The 18,517-nt window shown below is 40.0% G+C and overlaps 1 long non-coding RNA gene across 1 annotated transcript; it reads right to left on the bottom strand.

Moving 5' to 3' along the window:
• Positions 1-645, bottom strand: LOC126428073 (uncharacterized). Its single transcript, XR_007576768.1, has 2 exons — positions 506-645; positions 1-306 (listed from the first exon to the last, which is right to left on the bottom strand). It is a non-coding gene; the product is annotated as an uncharacterized LOC126428073 (long non-coding RNA).
• Positions 646-18,517: the final 17,872 nt, after the last annotated feature.

The following is an 18,517-nucleotide window of genomic DNA, read 5'->3' on the forward strand; positions in this document are numbered from 1 at the left end:
CTCCTTGTAACTTCAATATATTTCAATTAGAGCACGATATAATTTTAGCATGAAACTACTACATGGGGTCCTTTAATACGTTCGCAATTTCTCACTAGCACTTTATGTTTAATTAACAAACATTACACAAATTCACTACAAAAACATGAACAAAATAAACCAGTGTTCCACTGTTTGCTTTCCTTTTTCACCTCACTCGACTGTGTTATCAGCAGGCGTACTGTGGCTGTTGCGTTGGAAGCAAATAAAATCTTCTCTTTGTCATTATTCTCTCTCGGGAGTATTTATCCTCTGGTGAAAATCGGGCTGCAAAGAATTCGTGTATCAGTAAATAGCACCAATTGTTTGTTTGATTCGTATCCTCAATTACAATCAGTAGTAGATGACAAATATAGAGAATACTGAAAATAACATCTACTGCTAAAATCTGTGCAGTCTTCTAATATAAGTCAACCCTAGTTACCGTATTGTTTCAGTACGTTAGTCCGAGACGAAATGTACTTACCAGGATGAGCTGATGCCGTGGGTCTGCCCTTCGGATCGAATTTCTTCAGAGTATACACTCTGTCACCATTTCCGTCAAGATAATACATTAAATACATCGTGAATGCTTCCAAAAGTCGCTATAGTGCGATTAAAGTAGCAGCTCTCGTTCCGTCCACTTGTAAACAACAAACGACGACGCACGTGTTATCCTGTATGCCAGCGATAATCTTTGTTGTATGATTACATGAAGGTAGCATCCGAGATGCAAAACACAAGATAGCGTCAGAGTATACGTTAGGACGTGACCACTCTCTAGAGTCTAGAGCAAGAGTTGAAGCAACATCTTATTGACTTGTTCAGTTTGTGGAGCTCTTTCTCTTCAATAAATCATCCAGTTTTTCTTTTTAATTTTTGTCATTTGTTTGTCTGCACATGAACACCACATCTACTGATCTGAACAGGCGTCTAAAGCTAGCGAAATGAGGGATGCTCAACTACCGAACCTACCGATAGATGACTCTACCAGCTGATTACTGTCGTCTGTATTGCCCGCCATATTCGAATTTGACAAGAAGTTTCTCTCGGCCTGTACGGTGTATAAGGAATTGCGGATTATCGAAATGGTGATTTCTTGTTCCGCTTTCAATTGTACGAAGCGATGGAGTAAGGAGAGTGACTTACCATTTCACAGGTAATACGACTACCGATACAATACGATAAAAATACAGACTTAGTGCGTTTGCTAATTCGATGTTTTTGAACAGGTTTCCTCTAAAGCACCCAGAGCTACTAAAGACGTGGATTACTTCCGTGAAGCGGAAAGTTTTTAATCCTACGTCTTGCGGTTTTCTTTGCGGAAACCGTTTCCGACAAGATGATTACGTAGTGAGCCCTGGAACGTGGAAGAAACGTTTCAAACCCGAAGCAGTGCCATAAGTTTCCGACACATTTGATGCACCAAATAAACAGCCACGACATGTTGTTAGGATTTTGAGTGACAACGATGATTCTACATTTGAGGTAGCTAATTACTTTCCTTGCTGTGTGTGCGCTTTTTACTTTTGTGAATTTATTTCGTACGCTACATAGGTCTAAGCAATGTTGTAATACAGGTCCATATTTTTGTTTTTAGCGTTCTGTCATGGAATCCGTGCTCGATTTGCCGACTGCAGACGCTACTGATTGCGTGGAGAATGTTGTCAATGAGAATTCTTCCGTGGAAAGCATGTCCCACTTATCCAATGCAGAAGCTGCGAATTGTGTCGAAAACGTTAGTATAAGGATGTTTTCACACCCCCAACGTTTTCTTATATTATTTTTTTTTATCAAGCCTTGAGTTATTTCAATCGTATATAACGAAATTATTTCCTTATTTAGAGTGCAGTTGGTTCTTCAGTAACTGATTGTGGTATACAGTCGAAAGTAGAAATGGCAGACAAGGCGACCGAAACTTGCATTTTTTTTTCTCAGACATTGTGCACGAAATAAAACGTAAACTGAAGTGTGTCCGTGAAGAACTTCGAAGAAGAAAGTGTTTTCCGTGGATGACATCATAAGTTCATTGAAGGAGAAGGGGCATCTTCCTGAGAAGTTACATAACTTCTTCAATCATCAGAAAGGAACACAAGTGGAATTAGTGTGCAATTTAGTGAACAACTCTGTCTCATCAAAGGGTAATAGATACACAACAAATGTGAAAATGTTTGCGATGACTGTGTACTTTTATTCACCAGCAGCATATGAATACCTGAAAAAATTTATGCCTCTGCCCCATACATCATTGGTTTCAAAATGGGTGGCAAGTGTAGACTGTGAACCTGGCTTCTTAAAAGATGTTTTCAAGTACATTGTAAGGGACCAGTTCAGCGATTCATGTCTAATTGTAGACAGTATGGCAATTAGGAAGCAAGTAGTTTGGTACCAAGGAACTAAGCAGTACACAGGTTTTTTAGACTTTGGTGGGGAAGTGCCTCAGTAAAAGAAGTAATAGAGCCATCTGAGGTTCTGGTTTTCATGCTTGTCTCTATTAAAGGCAAATTTAAATGCCTGATTGCATATTTCTTTATCAACGGTGTACAGGCAAATAATCAGGCCACACTGATAAAATCTGCTTTAGAGAGGCTGCATAGTTCTGGCATTAGGGTTTGGTGTGTTACATGTGATGGCTGTAAGGTAAATATAAGCACTTTACATTCACTTGACTGTACTTTAAATTTTTCCAAGAGTGAATTTAAAAGCTACTTTCCTCATCCTGTGGAAAAATACAATGTTTAGTGTATCTTGGACATGTGTCATATGATTAAGTTTGCCAGAAATGCTCTAGCAGAAGTATCTGCTATCGAGTCTCCAACTGGCATTATTAGATGGCATTTCATTGAGCAATTGAACAAGGTACAACAAGAAGAAGGTATGACATTTGCCAACAAACTCTCAGGACAACATATAAGTAGTGTAAATAGAAAAATGAATGTTTCATTAGCTGCACAGACTTTGAGTTCTAGCGTGGCAGTTAGTATAGAGTTTTTGAGAAGGGTTGGTGATCCGAATTTTAAAGGAAGTGAAGCAACAGTAGAATTTTTGTATTATATTGATAGGATTTTTGATATTCTGAACTCCAGAAATCCATTAGGTAAAGGGTATAAGAGCCCCCTGAGACTTGACAACAAATCTTATTGGCTTGGTATTTTCAGACACTGAAAATTATATCAAAAGCTTAAAAATCATTGGTGTTCCATTGCTGCTCCATGCAAGAAATGTTAAATCTGCATTAGAATGTATTTATCTCTATGCTTTTCCCAATATGGCCAATAAAAATGGATTTGTAAATTTTGTTAACTGGGGAAAACTGTTTAAAACAAGTGACTGCGATTACTCTGTTGTAGAATACTCAGAAACTGTTTCAGATGTTTGTGATTGCTGGGGATATGCGTCAGAAATATATACAGGCCAAGATTTTGCATTGTGTTAAAATTAAATTTGTAGATTACCCATTTCCTGCTCCTGCTCATGATTACCATTATGAAATTGGGATTGAGGATTTACATCAGACTCAACTTGTTTGTAAGATCGCATCCCTGTACTCCTGCACATGCTTAAAAACATATGGGAAAAAAAGCCCGCTGAGAAAATTTTAAACAACAAATCAAGTATAAGGGAGAAGTTAAATAAACTCATATTGTTTAACCATGTATAGTGCTCAAATTGGGAAAGATTATGTATTGGAACATTTCATGCAGATGGGTGTGACATTTTGACAGGTTTTTTAAAACTATTTTGTCCATAGATTTGTTGTTGTATAATGATGATCTTCAAATGATGAATCACATTGAAGTAAAATTAACTCTTTACATCCTGTGTAGATATTGTAACAAAATTATAATTATTTATTATATAAGCTTATTTTAAGATGTTAGGTGTTACAAAATATGCACTTGCATTAAAAACAGGTGATTTGTGTGAAATTAATGAAAAAAAGTTCTGAGACTTATTTGACAGATAGCTTTCAGTGTAAGAAAATATTTCCCTCAATAACTATGTTAACTTGAATTTTTCACTTTAAGAAAACAGTTTAATCACAGAATGGGTGTGATCTAATGGAGTATGCAGTGGCCCTATGCTTCAAACAGTAATGTTTGTGGATACTCTGAAACATAAGAGCAATAAAATTGTTACTCTCTTAATTCTTATTTTAATACTTTTTAGAATGAACACAATGTTCCAATTGATCCTAAGCATTCTTATTACTTTAGAACCATTCTAGAATAACAGGACCTGATTCAGGCAAAACCTAATTTTCTTAATTTTGTCTTTATTTTGTTAGGTCTTTCTATTATATTTTCCTGTGTTGGGGGAAGGGGGAGGGGAAGAGAATGCAAATAATCATTTAGAATTATCTTTCTAGCACTACAAAGTACTGAATACAGTGATTACAGTTACACTTGGAAATCTAGGAACTTTCAAAAAATGGTTCAAATGGCTCTGAGCACTATGGGACTTAACATCTATGGTCATTAGTCCCCTAGAACTTACAACTACTTAAGCCTAACTAACCTAAGGACATCACATAACACCCAGTCATCACGAGGCAGAGAAAATCCCTGACCCCGCTGGGAACCAAACCCGGGCACGGAAAGCGAGAACGCTACCACACAACCACAAGTTGCGGATTAGGAAATTTCAGTATTCATGTTACATGCCTAATTTTCATCAACATTTACCTTAATTATACAGTTACACTTTCTGCTGATTTGAACTGTGTACTACATGTTAAAAAGATTTTGTTTGGTCATAGTAATAAAAGCTTTTTTTTTTTTTTATTTTTAAAAGGTCATGTCCCATATGGAACTGAAATTATCAAGTTACAATGACAAAGGAAGGAATTAACATTAAGGAATCTTACTTCACAGAAATTATGTAACAATGGTTACACTTTTCGCAAGTTAACTTTAACATAAACCATTTAGTTTTCCATTAAGAGTGAAAGCAGTTGCATGAGTCACGTAAAGAACAAAGTTTCCCAAGGGGAACTAAAGTATTTTACATTTGAGTTATTGCAGACCCAAAGTATTGTGATCTTCATATTTCTATTTAAAAAAGTTTGTAACTCAAATTCGCAGACATTTTGGAATCTGTACATACATGCGTGTAACAACGTACTTTTCATGTGTCATGTGGAACCTTTAATTTTCTGGTTTAAATATAATTTATTTCATGAATTACCTTTAATACCGACAATGTCTGAATGCAATATTTGCCATTTAGAAGAAGAAATATTAGTGTACAGAATAACAAACGTCATGAAAAATGCGGGAGATTGTAATGTACCGAACTTGGAATGGCTCTTTATCAATAGCAGGTAAAAAGAAGGCTTCTATTAAATGTTCAACGAAACCAGTCAGTACCTCTTAATTCACCATAGAGGTGATACAGTAATAAAAGAATTTACTTTTTTCAGAATTTCTGCTACGTATTAAAAGTGTGAAGACCTTTTCAATAAGTATTTGCTTTACCAATAACCTGTAGTACAAGCACATGTATAAGCAGGTAATTAAGGGAGTCAAGACTTATGTTAAAATTAAAGATACTGACTGGCATTACTTGCTCACAAAACATTGTAGTTGCTGTACAGTTTATGCTGTAAGTGGTGTACCCAATGTGATTCCTGGAGGACATAATATTCTGTTATCCTATGGGAATGCACTACTACCACACCTGTTGAAAGTGAGTTTTGCTGTGGAATAGTTGTATCAGACGTCTGTACCAGAAAACAAATCTCCACTGTGATACCCTCATGTTCTTGGTATGCTATTAGCTATTATTACAGGAATACTCTTCACATGGAGGAGAGGCAGCGTGGGAGGGAGGGAGGGAGAGATGGGAGAAAATCATGTTCTTCGGAGGAGCAAGCTTTACAGCAGCATATGCTGTTAAAAGCATAGTGAGATTTTCTTTTTCATCATTTCCAACATTGTACACAACTTTCTTGCACTTTTATTTTATCACATTTTTCCCTTGAGAATGGAGAAGAGAGAGGAAGAAGAGAAAAAAGAAAAAGTAAGCGAGCTTTCATAAGAACTGAAAACTCTCCTTGTGTCATTTGTTATTTTCAAAATGTTACTCTCTTTCCAAATGCTGTTCTATTTTTTCAAACCAATTCTGAATGTGTCAGGTTATTACATATTATTTACTGTACATTGTCCAGCAATACTTCTGTTGTTACTGGATAGTTTGTAATTTGGCACTACCTTTGTACCACTAGTATTGGCTAGTGTACTTTTGCAGATAAGCAAATCGACTGGACTAGAATGTCCTGTCAGTATAGGACAAATTCAGACAATATGGAACTTTTTACACTAAATTTGCAGTATAATGTCACCCTTGTCTAACACAGATTGTAGCAGCCATTGGGGTGCCTGCATGGCCAGCTTCTACAGCTTTCGCTTTCAGGTTTGTTTTTTGCTTGGGCCATATCATGACAACCAGTCATTCCAGTGATTGACACCATGTCAAAGACTGGAACCAAGATTCACAGAAATAAAATTCCATGGTTGTAATTCATAGTGTAATTAATTTTGCTCACTGACATGTTTTGAATTCAATTTTAAAATAAAACCATGGTACCAGTCATTATTTGGGTGTAGACTGGAAAATTACAGTTTTAAGACACCCCAACCTGAAAATTAACATCTGTGATCAATGTTATTTTCAACAAGTTCCTTCACTTCCTACATCATCATGGATCAGTCCAATATAATATTATTACTACACTTAACTTCCAAATGATACAAGTTATGCATTTAACGTTGGCCTTTGTGTTTGTCTCATTTAAATGTATTTCTTGTCTCGTATCAAAGACTGAAGCACTGTCAAAAACTGGTGCTTCTACCTTATCACTCAGTTAAAATACACTGTGTCATATACAGGCCTTAATAAAATCACGGCATTTAAATTTCTGATCAAAGAGAGAGCCAAATTCGTAAGTGAATGTTGCAATTACAGTGTCAGCATATATGGAGATCGGTAATGCATCACTTCAGATAAAGAAAAATAACAGTTTTTCCGTTTATAACTAAGTAATACTTTAATAGTTCAGTTGTAATTTCTGTTGTCACTAAAGATACGCCTAAGCAAACGATGTCAACTTTTTTTCAAGACACGTCTTCACTGTTTTCCCACACTTGATTTTCCGAATTATACCTGTAGTTAAAAGCTTTGGCAACCAAGGTAATTTGTTGAGCTCCATTGAATCTTAAATAGTATTTTAAAACGGGCAAATAAGTAAAGCACTCATAAAATTAATAGTAAACAATTTATAGGTCAGTTTGTCAAACTTCCAAAACACACTCGAATTTAGGAATTTCATAGCAGAACTGTCACTGTTTTTTCTCTCTAGATTAGAAACACTTCATTATGTTGATGTGTAGATGTCTAGAACATCCAATATAAAAGACTTATCAGGGCGCAGAACGAAAAACATTTTCATCCGTGTTTTGACACTTCGTTTTTCGCCAAATTCAGATATGGCGGACACTCAATGATAAGATCTTTGGCCGGCACGCGCTAGAGCCATCTGTCGGTAGGTCCGGTAGTTGAGCATCCCTCATTTCGCTAGCTTTAGACGCCTGTCTGATCTGATTTCCGTTCCGCTCAAATAATTCCTCTGGGACTCTGGGTTAACTTAGACTGCGCGTTGTACGTCAACATTTTCTTCCCCGGTTAGGAATTTCCGGAATAGCGATCCCGGCCAGTTAAGTTGGTAACAACTTTGGAAAACACTGCGTATTTTCGCTTACGTCATTTCATAATTAGTTACTTACTTAAGTTACTTTAATCGTTGATTCGTTGACTGCAGAAGTAGCGGGCCCAACGTGAGCGATAAGCGTTCCAGGTCGCAAAATTATTCGTTTGAGGATATTTTGAGGCTGGTTGATACTGTACAAGAGTTCAAGAGTGTAGCAGAAAACACGAAAACTTCTGCGGTCTCATTCAATGAAAAGTTGAAAACGTTGGTGCAAGACAGTGAACTAAGTTTGCTGGATACTTGCATGTATAATAGTATAACGACTTGTCGTAAAATTAGTTAAATGATAAGGTGTGTGTTGTTTGACAAGTAAGAAAACTTTCTAGATAAGATGCCAACATTTGCAATAAACAACAATAATCTTTTTTTATAATCCTGGGGTAGAAATGTATCTATGGACAATATCGAAACTGGAAGCTATCATCATAACTCACCATAAATGTTTGAGGAACAGTAGCTGTTTCATACACAATTTTGACTTTTGCAAACATCTTGTGCTGTCATATTTAATCTGGGAGGGAAGGGGAAGTAACTGGAGGTATGACGCCTTCACTGTGTTCATTTTCTACAGTCATTTTGGCTTAAAACTGTTAGTTTCAGTTTCAGAATAAAAATATCTGTTCTAAAATGTAGAATTAGAGTTCAGGGCGCTGCTTCAAAAGTAGCATGACAAGAACAAGAGAAAGGAGGAAGAACTGTATTAGTTAAAAAAACGTTAAGTTCAAAATTAGGATCAGAAAATACAGATAAAACAAATGATTTCAGAATAAAAGAATATTATTCCATATAAGTGCATTTATTTTATTTTCCCTTAATTACATGAGAGAGCTGAAATAATTAACAAAATTGTCTCTTGTATATGTTCTCCAGTGTCACACAGACCCTTCTCAATAATCCTGCTATCTGTCCCCTTGTCAGAACCAATGAAGTATCCAATGAACAGAAAAAAATCACACAAAGTATTTGAGTGTCAATAGTAACTGCTTCACTGGTAAAACAGTGTCATTTATGAAAGAAGTAAAAGAACCACATGAGACAATTTGTTTCACAATTCTAAAGAAATTTAAAAACATAACTTGCTAGTCACTCCATCCACTTTTATGATTATGTAGATTCAACAGCTAAAGATTCCTGTCAGCTGAATGAGAAGTACCTATGTTCTTATGACACACAGATAACAATTACTTTATGATAAATATGGATGTTGTTATGTGGATAGTACTAATAAGTGAGAAAAACAACAACCAAACAGCTTTCTGTTACTTTTACTATATTAAACCTATCTTGAGTGAACACAAATAATTTATATGTTTACAGGAATAATTCTAGGTGCTGTATAACTTTTTTGCTCTGAAGCATTCACCAAAAGATGGAAAGTTGTTATTCGAATGGGAGATACGAGTGGAGAATATTTTCTGCTACGGATGTGGCTGAGTGAACTCTAGACATTAATATACTTTCAAACTTTTTGTTACATTACTCAGTCATAACAAGCCATTAGTTTCAGAAAAATGGTACTTCATAGAAGTGCAATATAAGATATTCCAGTTTAAGTTACCTTCAGCCAGCTACAATCTAAAATAAAGGACACTGGCACAAGATTCCTCTTTTCCTCTTGTAAGATGGATATATATAGCTATTATTTTATGGTAAATATGGACTTATGTGGATAATACTGATAATTGATTGCAATTTGCATGAAAATGCTATTAGATAACGTGGCCATCGGATGCACTTTTAATAGTTACACTATGTCCTGATCAAACTTTTATTTTTCATCAGCCTTACGCGTTTCGACTTTCCGTCATTTTCAAAGACTACAAAAATACAGAATAAAACTGGTGTCTGACGATATAAAAATTTGATACATTTCACCATTGTTAAGAGACAGATCCTTGAGCCTCAGTAGAAGGTGATGCACTACAGTTCGCCACTACACAATATCCTTTTCGCCATAAATGGCATAGCATTCTGTATTTTACCTCCAAGACTATGCACCTTTGTATGGCTTCCTCCTTGTTGTGTTTTGCGCACAAGATGAGTAAAACTGTAACTATTTACTGCATATTTAATATCATATGCTCGGATTGGTCATAGGCCGATACAGTATTCATAAGTGGGTGCTCAGCGCCTCATGTTGCATCGCACAAGTTGAAAACTGTTGACAAAAGGGCTACCATAGCTGCTTAATATCACGTTATTTTATTTAGGTTGTCATTTTATTAACATTTGTAGGTGCGGTATTACATACAGTAACACAGGATTTTTTAACATGTTATTTATTTATTTATTTAACCTGATCAGATTAGGGCCATCAGGCCCTCTCTTACATCGGACCAGTGTTCCACACATGCAGCATTTCACACATCAGGGTAACATCATGAACATAGTTTAAATGAGAAAATTAGCTTACTCTAGTGACAATATGAATAAAGACTAGTGACTAAGACCTAATAAAGTAAATGCGGAAGTATTTTTACAACAGTTGCTATACATACAGATTATGATAAAAGCAATAATAATAACAGTAAAACAAAAAATCAAATAATAATGATAAACATGACTAAGACCTAATAAAGTAAAGCCCGCATCTCGTGGTCGTGCGGTAGCGTTCTCGCTTCCCACGCCCGGGTTCCCGGGTTCGATTCCCGGCGGGGTCAGGGATTTTCTCTGCCTCGTGATGGCTGGGTGTTGTGTGCTGTCCTTAGGTTAGTTAGGTTTAAGTAGTTCTAAGTTCTAGGGGACTGATGACCATAGATGTTAAGTCCCATAGTGCTCAGAGCCATTTGAACCATTTTAATAAAGTAAATGCTGGCAGTATTTTTACATCAGGTGCTATACATACAGATTATGGTGAAAGCAATAATAATAACAGTAAAAAAATCAAATAATAATTACAAACATGATAAAGATTCGCAATAGTAATGGAGGTTTGTGCAGATGTATATTAATATTTTGGTGTGTAAAGTAGATGTTTACTAGTATAGCGAGTTTTGGGTAAGGGAGGTTTAAGGAGGGGGAGAGAGGGAAGTAATGAGGTGAAGTGCACTCATGTACAGAGGAAGGCATTACTGTTGCTTAAGTAGATACGTCATTAACTGTTTTTTGAAGCCGGTCATGTTTTTAAGTTCTCTAACATAACGAGGGAGGTTATTCCAGAGTCGGGTTCCCGCTACTGTAAAGGACTTGGAGAAGGTGACTGAGCGATGCAGTGGAACGGAGAGGATTTTATTATGATGGGAACGTGTGTTTCTGTCATGTTGTTCCGACATGAGTGTTAGGGACGAGGAGAGATATGAGGGACAGTGTACATTTATAAGGCAGTAGATGAGACAGAGTGTATGGAAATCTCTGCGTTTGTCTGCACGCAGCCAGGACAATTTTGCATATGCTGGTGAAATGTGATCAAAAAGTCGACGTCACAGATATATCGGACGCAGGCATTCGTGACCAGTTCTAGACGTCGGGAATTTTCCTGAGAGAGGCCTTGTAGGATAATATCGCTGTAGTCAATGATTGGGAGTATAAGCGTTTGTACTAATTTCTTTTTCAGATCGAAAGGGAAGAGTTTTTTATATTTTTGTAGGACATGAAGGGATGCTGATGCTTTTTTGCACACTGCAGTTACGTGCTCTGTCCAATTTAGATTTTCATCTATTATTACTCCAAAACTCTTTGCTGAGGGCGAGAAGTTAATAATTGTTCCATTTAGGATAAGAGGTGGTACGGATAAAGATTGATATTGTGTACCACTTGACCCCTCCTCACTTCCCTTAGTTGTCACATGGCGATCTGCAATGACAATGTTTGTTATTAACATCTACACTATGTGATCAACAGTATCGTATTACATACCGCCATAGTACACGCTACTATTCCAAGCAGCAGACGGTTGCAGCTTAAGTCAGTGAAGTGGGGATGTTGAGCCAGTAATTTGCATGTCGTGTAATACCTCAACCGACGTATATGTATACTGCCTGGCAAAAACAGTGAAAAGCCTGGAAGGGAAAGTTGAAACGAAATTAAACTACACGGATTGAGAGAAAATGTGACGTTCTTGTAGTGATTACAAAATCGAGTGAACTCTACAAAGAACATGACAGTAATGTGGCCACTTGAAAGCACAATGTTGCACCCTCTCTGGCCTGGATGCATGCATTGATTCGTTTGGGAGGGGTGTCACAATGGTGTTGTATCTTCTACAGAGGTGGCCCAAAACTTTTGTAATATGTTCTTGATCTACTGAATTGTATTGTATGTTAACTGGGGGCCTAGAAACGATGGAGAGGCTCTGTCCCTGCGGCAGCTGCAGTGGTCCATAGCCCCACGATGACTACAGCAGTCCACTTCACCCCTCCGCCGCCCCACGCCGAACCACCACTCTTTCAGGGTTACTGTGCGGTTTGGCCCCCCCCGGTGTAAACCCCCCCCCCCCCCCCCCGGAACGTCTTACACCAGACAGGTGTAACCCTTATGTTTGTGTGGTAGAGTAATGGTGATGTACGTCTACATGGAGAACTTGTTTGTGCAGCAATCGCTGACATTAGATGAGGCAGAAAAAGGGGAACCAGCCCGTATTCACTGAGGCAGATAGAAAACTGCCTAAAAGCCATCCACAGACTGGCCGGCTCACCGGACCTCAACACAAGTCTGCCAGGCGGATTCGTGCCGGGGGACTAGGCGCTCCTTCCCGCCTGGAAAGCCATGCGATCGATCGCACAGCTAAGCAGATATCCTGGATACTGGCATAGAGCTAATGTTCCAACTGGTCCCACCCATGTTCTATTACGGAGGGATGTGGGGCCCTTGGTACTCAAAGGATTACCCCAACATCACGTAGACAGTTGATAGAGACACGTGCCATATGTGGACGAATATTGTACTGTCGAAAAAGGGTACTACAATACTATTGCATGAGAGGTAACACTTGAGGATGCACCATGTCTGTTATGTACCATTGTGCCATCAGAGTTCCCTCAGTCACTACCATCGATTACCTGAAGTCATATTCTATGGCTCCCCACAACATGACCACAGGAGCAACACCACTTTGCCTCTATAAAACACTGGAAGAAAGCGACCTCTCACTAGGTTGCTGCCATACTTGCCGACAGTGGTCATCCACGGTAGTGCAGATCCCCCACTCATTGCTGAATGCAATGTAACGCCATTCACCAGCAGTCCATACTACCTGGCCATTGCACCACTCCAAAGGCAGACATTTCTGTTGCGTTATTAACAACAGCCAACACATGGGACCACAATTCCGTGATTTGGCTGCAGTTAGTCTTCACCAAATGATGCAGGATGACACAAAATGTTGGAGGGAGTCTATTGTTCTTGGATGGCAGGCATAGATATGAATGAGTTACGATGTGGCTAGTGTACAGTACAGGCTTGCCCTCATATTTCCATGCAATCAAACATCAGGCAACTATCACACCTGAATGTCGCAGAAATCTGAATACTGCACCATTCGATCAGCCAGGCATATGGACATCCACAATGAACCCCCTTTGTAAAATCTGTCAAGCGCTGATAATGCTGTCGTTCATGAGTATGCAATATCTCTGCGTGCTTAGTGATCAGTCAACATTGGAAACTGTTTATGGCTCTTGTATACCCGACCAGGACTGGTAGCAATACTGTATTTGAATATAGCTAATGTACTGTGGTGGGCGTTCCTCCTGTCACAGAATATTGCAACTGTAATAGTTTACATATCCACCAATACTAGGTATATGAATGAAGTTACATTGACACCTGACCGTGTCTTCATCTACATCTACATCTACATCCATACTCCGCAAGCCACCTGACGGTGTGTGGCGGAGGGTACCTTGAGTACCTCTATCGGTTCTCCCTTCTATTCCAGTCTCGTATTGTTCGTGGAAAGAGGGATTGTCGGTATGACTCTGTGTGGGCTCTAATCTCTCTAATTTTATCCTCATGGTCTCTTCGCGAGATATACATAGGAGGGAGCAATATACTGCTTGACTTCTCGGTGAAGGTATGTTCTCGAAACTTCAACAAAAGCCCGTACCCAGCTACTGAGCGTCTCTCCTGCAGAGTCTTCCACTGGAGTTTATCTGTCAACTCCGTAACGCTTTCGCGATTACTAAATGATCCTGTAACGAAGCGTGCTGCTCTCCGTTGGATCTTCTCTATCTCTTCTATCAACCCTATCTGGTACGGGTCCCACACTGCTGAGCAGTATTCAAGCAGTGTCTTATGAGTGTTTCACTTTCTTTGCCGGCCAGTGTGGCCGAGCGGTTCTAGGCGCTTCAGTCTGGAACCGCGCGACCGCTACGGTCGCAGGTTCGAATCCTGCCTCAGGCATGGATGTGTGTGATGTCCTTAGGTTAGTTAGGTTTAAGTAGTTCTAAGGTCTAGGGGACTGATGACTTCAGATGTTAAGTCCCATAGTGCTCAGAGCTATTTGAACCATTTTTTCGCTTTCTTTGTCTGGCAGTGTACACCATGTAATCAAAAGTATCCAGACACTCCAAAAAACACATTTTTTTCATATTAAGTGCATTGTACTGCCACCTGCAGCCAGGTACTCCATAGCAGTGACCTCAACAGTAAAAAAATAAATAAATAAATAAAAATAAAAATAAAAAAATTAAATGGCTTTGAGCATTATGGGACTTAACTTCTGAGGTCATCAGTCCCCTAGAACTTAGAACTACTTAAACCTAACTAACTTAAGGACATCACACAAATCCATGCTAGAGGCAGGATTCGAACCTGCGACCGTAGCGGTAGCGTGGTTCCAGACTGTAGCTCCTAGAACCGGTCGGTCACCCAGGCCGGTCCTCATTAGGCATCGTGGGAGAGCAAAATGGGGCGCTCCACAGAACTGACGGACTTCGAACGTGGTCGGTGACTGGGTGAGATTTCCACACTCCTTAACATCCCTAGGTCCACTGTTTCCGAGGTGATAGTGAAGTGGGAACGTGAAAGGACACATACAGTATGAAAGCTTACAAGCCGACCTCGTCTGTTGACTGACAGAGACCGCTGACAGTTGAAAAGGGTCGTAATGTGTAATAGACAGACATCTATCCAGACCATCACACAGGAATTCCAAACTGCATCAGGATACACTGCAAGTACTATGACAGTTAGGCGGGAGGTGTGAAAACTTGAATTTCACTGTCGAGCGGCTGCTCATAAGCCACATATCACGCCAGTAAATGCCGAACGACGCCTCGCTTGGTGTAAGGAGTGTAAACATTGGACGATTGAACACTGGAAAAACGTTGTGTGGAGTGACGAGTCACGGTACACAATGTGGCTCTCCGATGGCAGGGCCTGGGTATGGCGAATGCCCGGTGAACGTCATCTGCCAGCGTGTGTAGTGCCAACAGTAGAGTTCAGAGGCGGTAGTGTTATGGTGTGATCGAGTTTTTTACGGAGGGGGCTTGCACCCCTTGTTGTTTTGCATGGTACTATCACAGCACAGGCCAACATTGATGTTTTAAACACCTTATTGCGTCCCACTGTTGAAGAGCAATCTGGGAACGACGACTGCACCTTTCGACATGATAAAGCACCTGTTCATAACACACGGCCTGTGGCTGAATGGTTACACGACAGTAATATCCCTGTACTGGACTGGCCTGCACAGAGTCCTGACCTGAATCCTGTAGAACACCTCTGGGATGTTTTGAAATGCCGACTTCGTACCAGGCCTCACCGACCGATGTTGATACCTTTCCTCAGTGCAGCACTCCGTGAAGAATGGGCTGCCATTCCCCAAGAAACCTTTCAGCACCTGATTGAACGGATGGCTGCTAGAGGGGAAACTGTTATCAAGGCTAAGGGGGGGGGGGGGGGGGAGGCAACACCATATTGAATTCCAGCTTGATCAGTGGAGGACGCCACGAACTTGCAAGTCATTTTCAGCCAAGTGTCCATATAATTTTGATCATATACTGTATATAGTAGTACTGTATTTTTGTCAATAAATGTTTACTGAAGAAAAGTGTTGTGCAAAACCAATAATTACCTAAGGCATAATTGACATGCAGTGACTAAAGCATAGACATTCACACTATCCTTGGTTGATAATTAAAAACCCATACATGTGTATCTCGTTTACAGTGCAATTGATATATGAGTCATATTGTGCGTTGTCGAATAGCACGACTATTTTCCCTGGGTCCAGCAATCTTGTTCTTGGACGTGTGGCACTAGCACCACGAGAGGGCAGTCGTTGTGGCAGATGAAACCACTGTAAGTGACACTGCCATGGAGCTTGGAGACTGGACAGAGTCATACTGGAGAGACACTGAGGAAAGCAGTTATGTGGGAAGCCTGTTCCAAGATCCTAACTGAGTCGGTATGCACATCAACACCAGAGGGTTATGGTCAGCAAGAACGATGCTGGCGTGTGGGCAACAACCTTTTGAAGCCGGTGTTGTTTTCACTGGTTGCACACACGGCATTGCAGGAAAGTGAGGAATGGCTTCAACATATTGTAAGGAGCACAGCTACAGAGCTTTTGAGTTTTAGTCGGTATAGTGGTGCTCTTGTGCAAGAGTCAAAGTGCTATATGTGAAGGCGCATTAAGTGAAGTCTGTTGTATCTCATCTCATCCAAAGTTGTGAGAATACAGTTATGGATTGTCGCAGCTATTGCATTTGGGGCCATGCTAAGTACACATTGTGTATAGCACACAGGGTGTGCTAAAGTAAATATTGTGTCTCAAAGCAAACCAGGTTATATCATTACATGCAGTGCATGTGATTGTGCAAAAATTAAATGTAACTTAAAAGCTTGTTACAGCTGTGGATCTATTCCTTACTCTGTCATTTTAATACTGATTCATGGACAAGGAGATCAAAGTATGTTAATGGTACACCAATGGATATGAAAAATCGACGTCAATAAGGGCAATGCCAATAACGTGATGTGCATGAATATTTCGTGTTTGGGTGTTCTCATATATTAAATGCAGAGCAACAGACTGAATGATACCACAGATTCAAATCATATAATCACCCGTGCGTGACTATTGCACAAAATACGAAATCACTGTGCTGCTTCAACCTCCATACTCTCCAGACCTGGCCCCCTGTGGATTTATTTTTAATTTCCAAAGCTGAAAAACCCGCTGAAAGGACGAAAATTTACAATGACAGACGAAATAAAAGAAAATTCACAAACGGGAAAACTCACAAACTGCGCTTCGTACAGTCCAGCAAGAGGCGTTCCAAGACTGCTCCTGGAAGTGGAAACGGCCTTGGGAGTGGTGTATCAGTCATGGAGGAGAGTGTTTGGATGGAGACCATCCACAATGAGTAAAAGGTAAGCGTAGAAAAATTATGTGGACAAAGTTCCGGAATTGTTTGAACAGACCTCGTACACCGAAAAGTCGCGACGCTAGAAAATTGTATGGAAATGCAGAAAGAACTGCAGAGTATTGAAGAATGGTGCAGGGAGTTGTAACTGGCCCTCCACGTAAACAGATATGACGTACTACAAACACACCGAGAGAAAGACCCTCTATTGCATGATTACACAATCGCAGAACAATCACTGAAAGGAATTGCTTCAACAAAAAACCCCAAGCATGTGCACCGACCAATCTAAATTGGAATGACCACATAAAATTAAAAGTGTGTTTGCCAGCAGCCTGACTGAGATTCACTGAGAGAATCCTCAGGAAAGGTAGTACATGAAGAAAGAAATAGCTTACAAAACACTCATTCGACCAACACTTGAAGATTTCTCGTCAGTGTGGGATCAATATCAGATAGGACTGATAGAGGAAACAGATAAGATCCAAAGAAGGGCGGAGTGTTTCGTTACAGCTTCGTTTAGTACGTAAGGAAGCGGCGCAGAGATGATCAACGAACTCCAGTAGCAGCTGCTGCAAGAGAGGCGTTCTGCATCACGGTGTGTTTTACGATTTAAAGTTTTGAGAGCGTACGTTCTTAGAAGACTCAACAAATAATATCTCCTAAGTATATCTCGCGAAAAGACCGTGAATATAAAATTAGATTCGAGCTAATATGGTGGCTTACTGGCAATTGTGCTTCCCGTGAACTATACTCATGCTCAACACAAAACTGGCGCTAATAGCATAGACATATAGGGAACACACACGACACAGATCTGTAAGTCCACGGTATTGGTGATAAGTTGATGAGAAAACCGCCCTGAAACACATGTGCTACAAAACGCCACTGTTTCCAGAGCAAGTACCCCAACGTCAATACGGGATATGATCACCATGCACACGTACACAGGCCGCACAACGGGTTGGCATACTCTGGATCAGGTGGTCGTGCTGCTGCTGGAGTATAGCCTCCCATTCTTGCACCAGTGCGTGTCAGAGATCCTGAAGTGTCCTAGGGGTTTGAAGACGTGCAGCGATACGTCGACCAAGAGCATCCTAGACGTGCTCGATGGGGTTTAGGTCTGGAGAATAGGCAGGCCACTCCATTCGCCTGATATCTTCTGTTTCAAGATACTCCTCCACGATGGCAGCTCGGTGGGGACGTGCGTTATCATCCATCAGCAGGAAGGTGGGACCCACTGCACCCCTGAAAAGGCAGACATACTGGTGCAAAATGACGTCCCGGAACACCTGACCTGTTACAGTTCCTCTGTCAAAGACATGCAGGGATGTACGTGCACCAATCATAATCTCACCACACACCATCAAACCACGGCCCCCATATAGGTCCCTCTCAAGGACATTAAGGGGTTAATATCTGG

The sequence above is a fragment of the Schistocerca serialis genome, chromosome 12 (genome assembly GCF_023864345.2).
Source record: "Schistocerca serialis cubense isolate TAMUIC-IGC-003099 chromosome 12, iqSchSeri2.2, whole genome shotgun sequence".
In the NCBI taxonomy this organism is placed as follows: Eukaryota; Metazoa; Arthropoda; class Insecta; order Orthoptera; family Acrididae; genus Schistocerca; species Schistocerca serialis.